The sequence below is a fragment of the Triturus cristatus genome, chromosome 2_2, assembly GCF_964204655.1.
Source record: "Triturus cristatus chromosome 2_2, aTriCri1.1, whole genome shotgun sequence".
Classification (NCBI taxonomy): Eukaryota; Metazoa; Chordata; class Amphibia; order Caudata; family Salamandridae; genus Triturus; species Triturus cristatus.
Window position 1 is genome coordinate 718,270,266 of NC_140582.1, and position 7,434 is coordinate 718,277,699.

The 7,434-nt window shown below is 38.4% G+C and overlaps 1 long non-coding RNA gene across 1 annotated transcript; it reads left to right on the forward strand.

Annotated features, from left to right (window-relative positions):
- Positions 1-4,517: 4,517 nt before the first annotated feature.
- On the forward strand, positions 4,518-6,326 carry LOC146862703 (uncharacterized). The gene is made up of 3 exons (XR_014978496.1): positions 4,518-5,720; positions 5,802-5,911; positions 6,016-6,326. It is a non-coding gene; the product is annotated as an uncharacterized LOC146862703 (long non-coding RNA).
- Positions 6,327-7,434: the final 1,108 nt, after the last annotated feature.

Sequence of the window (7,434 nt, forward strand, 5' to 3'; positions counted from 1 at the left end):
GTTTGCCGAATTTTAAGCTGGTGACTATTATTATTTCTGATTTGTTTATAACACTGTCCCCTTTTCTTTTAATATTGTAAACTTCCTCCTGGGCACACCGGTTTGTTCAGACCGATTTTCGATCGTTTTCGGCCGCCATTTTGGTAGTTTTTAAGTCTTATTTGCGAACTACAGAACCACGGGTTCAATCCCCGGTCCCCCTGGTTACTGATTTTCGAATTTTTCCATATTTGCCGATTTTTCAGCTGGTGACTTGTATTATTTCTAATTTATTTATAACAATATCCCATCTTATTTTGATATTGTAAACTTCCTCCTGGGCACACCGGTTTATTCAGACCGAATTTCGATAATTTTCGGCCGCCATTTTTGTAGTTTTTTAGTCTAGTTTGCGAACTACAGAATCACGGGTTCGATCCCCGGTCCCCCTGGTTGTTGATTTTCGAATTTATCCAGGTTAATATTTCTACCTTGCTGGTTACAAGTTCACATTAAATTCACGCCATTTTTGCAGTTCGCTATGCTGCATTGTTAAGGAACTACACGGTCACTGAATTGGTCCCCAGCCCTATATTTCACAGAATTTGAGTATTAGTCTCTCTAATTACACAAGATACTGTTTAATTGATTTGCAACTGGCATCTTGGTATTATGTCATAGTTCTCTTTGTGCACAGAAGTACTAGGATGCAATGCTCATTAACTGCCTCATTCTGTGCTCAACTGTTATTCCTCTACTCGGCTGGTGGTTCCATGATCACATATTTCAATAAACCTGTAGGGCATGCCAATTTTCACACATTTCTTATTGTGAGGTGTGTCCCCTTATCCCACCCTATGGTCGTAGGTCAAAACAATTTATACTCCACAACAAATGTCATACGGTTCACTATTGCTATTCACCATATACTACATTTCATATCATTTGTGTATTCTTCTATACAACAAGAAAAAAACAGTTACTGTAAAATGAATGGGTATAAAGTTCAACCTTGCTATTGGACATCTTCTACACTGCATGTCTGCTTTATTCAGTTATAAAAATAAAATAGAACAGTCACCGTGTTACATTGGGTATACCTGCATTGTGCTTTTTGTTAACAATATCTAATACAACATGATTCTTTTGCATAGTCTTTACAGAAAATACTTGCATTATAGCTACAATGCCATCCTAAATACATAATACAATTTTCATTGCCTATACTTGCTTATTTCTCCCCATTGGGGCCAGCCTTAATTTGGGTCGTGTTAATCCTGATATTTATTAGGGAGATGATTACAGACTTTCATATTACTATCCTGTATTTCTTGGATGTGGTGGGGCAGAGATCTGCAGCACTATCTAATCATTCTGTCCCATTCCTCTCGACCGTTAAGTCCTAGATAATAAGATTTAAATTTGGACATATAAAACTGTTCTCTCTGTTTACGTTTTTTGTTTAAATCTCCTCCCCTTACTGAAATCCTGATCTTTTCTAAGATGAACCACTTGATGTCATCCATATTGTGGTTTTCAGATGTCCAATGTTCAACCAAAGGAGCATTCTTTCTTTGGTTTCTTATTGCGGATCGATGCTCCGTGAGCCTTAGACGCATTTCACGTCCGGTTTCTCCAATGTAACATTTGTTACAAGGACACAGCAATAGGTACACTACATTAGATGTGCGACAATTAACATGTTCGTTCATCCAATGAGTTATACCGTTGATTTCCAGTTTGTCGGTCTTAATGATGCTCTTACAGTGTGAGCAAGACCCACATGGCAGGTTTCCCCTAATAGGAGTATTATTTGCAATACTCCTTAGTCCCCCACTCTTTGGTTCTTTAAAGGTATGCACTAAATGGTTCCTGATGGTCTTGTTCCTCCTGTATGCATATGTTGGTTTAGCCATTGGTATCACTCCTACCTTATTCAATATGCCCCAGTTCTTGTTAATCAGGTTTTTTACCTTGTTACTAAAGCCGTTGTAGTCTGATACCATTATAATTCCATCATTACGATCATTCGTTTTTGTCGATGTCTCGAACAGACTATCACGGTTATAGTACTTGGCGCGCTTATAAGCTAGTTTTATTAAGCGCTTAGGGTATCCTCTCTGTGCAAGCTTAACTCTAAGGATGGCTGCGTGTTTTTCATAACTGGATCTATCGCTGCAGTTACGCCTAATCCGTAAGAATTGGCTGAAAGGTATCCCATCTTTCTGGCATTTAGGATGGTAGCTGGTATGGTGAAGCAGGGTGTTACGGTCTGTGGGTTTTACGAACAATTCTACATTGAGGACTCCTTCTTTTTCATGGATCCTGATGTCTAGGAAGTCTACTGCTGATTGACTTTTATTTGAGGTAAACTTAAGATTTGGATCCCCGCAATTGATCCATTCAAGGAAGGTGTCTAAATCCCTTTCTGGACCGTCCCAAATGAAGAAAATGTCGTCTATGAATCTAGACCAGCACTTTACATTCTCAAAAAAGGGACACATCTCATTGTAGATATGTTGGGTCTCAAATCTCCCAACATACAGGCATGCCAGGCTGGGAGCACATGTGGCTCCCATACTGGTGCCCTTGATCTGGCAGTAGTGATCTTGCTTGAATAAGAAGATGTTGTTTTTTAGAATTATATCAATGCATTTTATGATGAAGGTGTTTTGTGCAGTAAGATCCCCTGCCTCATTTCCCAAAATGTCCTCCATCATTCTCACAGTATCCTCTTGTGGGATATTGGTATATAATGCTTCAATATCTAAGCATACCAGCCATTGGGTGTCTTTATTGAATACTAAACCCTCAATTTTAGAAATCATATGGGTGGTATCTTTTATATATGAGGGTAGTTGTGTGACCAAAGGCTGGATGAAGTGGTCCACATATTTGCTGAGAGGCTCAGTCAAAGATTCAATTCCTGACACTATAGGGCGCATTGGGGGGTCTTCCAGGTTTTTGTGAACTTTGGGCAGCCCATATAGTGCTGGGACCTTAGGGTTCTCATTAATTAGGAATCGATATTCCTCTTCGCATATTATATTGTCTTCTTTAGCGAAGGTTACAACATCTCTCACCTTTTTCTTAAGACTGTCCCATTCTCTCACGCTACTGGATTTATAGTGTGTCTCATAATGTTACATTGGAGAAACCGGACGTGAAATGCGTCTAAGGCTCACGGAGCATCGATCCGCAATAAGAAACCAAAGAAAGAATGCTCCTTTGGTTGAACATTGGACATCTGAAAACCACAATATGGATGACATCAAGTGGTTCATCTTAGAAAAGATCAGGATTTCAGTAAGGGGAGGAGATTTAAACAAAAAACGTAAACAGAGAGAACAGTTTTATATGTCCAAATTTAAATCTTATTATCTAGGACTTAACGGTCGAGAGGAATGGGACAGAATGATTAGATAGTGCTGCAGATCTCTGCCCCACCACATCCAAGAAATACAGGATAGTAATATGAAAGTCTGTAATCATCTCCCTAATAAATATCAGGATTAACACGACCCAAATTAAGGCTGGCCCCAATGGGGAGAAATAAGCAAGTATAGGCAATGAAAATTGTATTATGTATTTAGGATGGCATTGTAGCTATAATGCAAGTATTTTCTGTAAAGACTATGCAAAAGAATCATGTTGTATTAGATATTGTTAACAAAAAGCACAATGCAGGTATACCCAATGTAACACGGTGACTGTTCTATTTTATTTTTATAACTGAATAAAGCAGACATGCAGTGTAGAAGATGTCCAATAGCAAGGTTGAACTTTATACCCATTCATTTTACAGTAACTGTTTTTTTCTTGTTGTATAGAAGAATACACAAATGATATGAAATGTAGTATATGGTGAATAGCAATAGTGAACCGTATGACATTTGTTGTGGAGTATAAATTGTTTTGACCTACGACCATAGGGTGGGATAAGGGGACACACCTCACAATAAGAAATGTGTGAAAATTGGCATGCCCTACAGGTTTATTGAAATATGTGATCATGGAACCACCAGCCGAGTAGAGGAATAACAGTTGAGCACAGAATGAGGCAGTTAATGAGCATTGCATCCTAGTACTTCTGTGCACAAAGAGAACTATGACATAATACCAAGATGCCAGTTGCAAATCAATTAAACAGTATCTTGTGTAATTAGAGAGACTAATACTCAAATTCTGTGAAATATAGGGCTGGGGACCAATTCAGTGACCGTGTAGTTCCTTAACAATGCAGCATAGCGAACTGCAAAAATGGCGTGAATTTAATGTGAACTTGTAACCAGCAAGGTAGAAATATTAACCTGGATAAATTCGAAAATCAGTAACCAGGGGGACCGGGGATTGAACCCGTGGTTCTGTAGTTCGCAAATAAGACTTAAAAACTACCAAAATGGCGGCCGAAAACGATCGAAAATCGGTCTGAACAAACCGGTGTGCCCAGGAGGAAGTTTACAATATTAAAAGAAAAGGGGACAGTGTTATAAACAAATCAGAAATAATAATAGTCACCAGCTTAAAATTCGGCAAACAGGAGGACCCGGGATTGAACCCATGGACCTGTAGTCCTTAAAGGATTGATGCAAAAAACTACTAAAATGGCGCCGATAGACGGCTACCTTAATTGAATGTTAAATACCAATTTGGCAGGTAATAGGCATCCAATTAAGTATGCCTAGGGGTATTTAAAGCCTGCACAAACGACTGCATTCACCAGTTGCGGTGGAAGCAGGACGTTGTGACTAGCAGGCTCGCCGATTTTTAAAGGTAAGGACCGCTTTGGTGCAAACTAGATGGATAGAAGACTTGAGTAAGCATTGGGCACTCGAATGTATGTAGAGTGAGGGAGAGAATCTTTTCTCCTATGCAGGATTCCAAGACTGAAATCCTAGGAAAGGGGGAAAGTTGTGGTACTCCTTTTCTGAAGACCTTAGTCTATCAGCTTGCATTAAGCAAGTGCTCTAGGGAGGGTCATTAAGCAAGTGCTCTAGGGAGGGGCTGCTTGTGACAATCGCTTTTAACGCTGTAGCACTGCAAAGCGAACAGGGCACGGTTTCTGTTAGTTACCTCTGATAAAGAAATATTAAAGTACACCTCAGCACTGCTTTAAAACAGCATGAGTGACAATGAGAGTAGAGGACATACTTGTAATTAGCAAATTTGGCAAAATCTGGGGAATGCGATAAGAAGATTCTTCTATGCGAGGATCTAAATAAAACCTCCTCCAATATGACTTTTAATACACAGGTTGGGAGTAAAAGTAAAAACACCCCCAAGAAAACCTACAGTGTGGCTGACAGCGCTTAAAGAAAAGAAGACAGCGTTGTCAAGATTCAGGCTGCCACAAGATATTGCAGGCTCTAACTGGTATGTACTGAACCCCTTTCTAATTTAGAAGGAGTAGGGGATAGGTAGATGTCTAAAGCCATGATCTATGGATAACTGTACACTTAAATTGAACGTCATGTTATTCCGGTACAGGTATCAGGACACCACTTGAAAAGGTGCAGGGAAGGACAGCCTGAACTTAAACATTAGGCGAAAAACCTATTGGTAGGTATATGGATGTATTTGTTGAGAATAAACACCAGTGCCATGACATCATTATTTGAAGTATATAGCATTATCTATGTACCTTACAGGCACAGCTAAACAATTGAATACAGGCGGTGCATATCGAAAGACGTACCTGCTTTAAGACACCATTGAACATGTGTCAACGTGACTTTTTAAAAGTAAGTGTTTTGCTTAACAGCATGAGAATAGGCTAATAGGCTCAAAAAGTATGGTGAAATAACTCCATGCTCTTTTTGTAGAATTCTATGACTCCACTGACTATGATGCAAGTGGTCTAAAATCACAAAAGTTGAGAAGTGATAAAGTCGTCCTGAACACCCACAGAAGGACTTCAACCCCTACACTTAAAGTAAGGGCAGACAATATGTATAAGTGACACTAACAGCATAGCCCAGAACTAGAATCAACTCTCCATAGGGAAATGGTATTAATTATATGCATTCTCTTTTTTAGAAAGAAGAACAAAACTTTGGTTTTAAATTCTCGTCCGTCCTGAGGAAGGTGCTACTATTGTAACCTATGCACCGAAACGCGTCGACAGTGGGACTTTTTAAAGCATATGAAATGTATTTGTGTAGTATTTAATTTGCAATTTTGAAAGTACATGATTTGAAGTGTGTGTGACTCTGAGATAGATACCGTAATACGGAATTGTTAGATAGCATATATAAGACTGTACCAGAGCACCCAATCAGAGTATATATTGAATGCAATTTTAAAATATGATTTTATTGAACATAAGTGTTTTCCTATGAAAAATAAATTTTGAGAGTAACAAAAAGTATATTCTAGTCTGGAGTAATAATATTTGTCCAGTGTCACAGTCAAAAATCAAAGGTTATTGATCTAAATGTGTAGGCCTCATGGTCACCAACTAAAAGAGTAATACACAGAAAGGAATCTTTTTTTGATAAATAGTAGAAGATTGTCTACACTTGTAGATAGTCTTCCTTTTAACACTGTGCTATGATTATGCAGAACCACCTGTCATTAGATATTGGCCTCACAAAGAAGGGCGGAGTCTGTTGTGTGAAGATATATCAGTGGGGCCCAATTATTCCCGATAACAGAAAGCTTATTAATGCCTATGTAGCAAATGTTACTAATGTCTTTCATGAAGCAAAAGCTCTTGAGGAATATGGGTTCTGAGAATCACTGGTTCTTGGTATGGCAAGATCGGAAAGGCATTGGGAGAGATCGGTAAATGGTTTGACAGCCTATGAGTGAGTGTATTGCAATCAATACTGACCCCTATAACTATTGTGTTAATTTGTGCAATTGTTATCATTCTTTTGCCTAAAACCGTGCAATATTTTCTAAACTGGGAATAACTTGATGGTGTGAGACGAAGATGACAGCAATGTCTACAAATAGAAAAAAAATAGATTTCTCTGAGTTGGAAGAGGTTATCGCGTGAGTTTATTATGACATCAAGATATTGGAAGAATTGAGATGGAAAAGGCAGGAAATGATGCATACTGTATTATAAATGAATTAGTGGGATTTAATGATGATAATAATCATCAGAAGGGGGATTTTTTTGGGGTTTAAATCATTTGTACCTCTTAACATGAATCTATTGTAATTGAAACAAATACGCTGTGATTTGATTAAGTGTGATTTCTGGCCTTTACTTAACTAGGCCTTACTTAGGCCTCCACTCACTTTTTTGTATAACATGGCTGCTGTCTTCATAATATTCATTTTGTGTTTATATTTCTCAACTGACACTGTACATGGCAAAACGTGTATTGTTTGTTTTATAATAATATGTTGTTCTCAAAGGACTCCGGAGGTAGTCTTTTTTTTAATGCTCTTCCTGCTCCCTTGCTGAAGACAGTTTAACTATGAGTCTTTTTGCACTGTTTATTG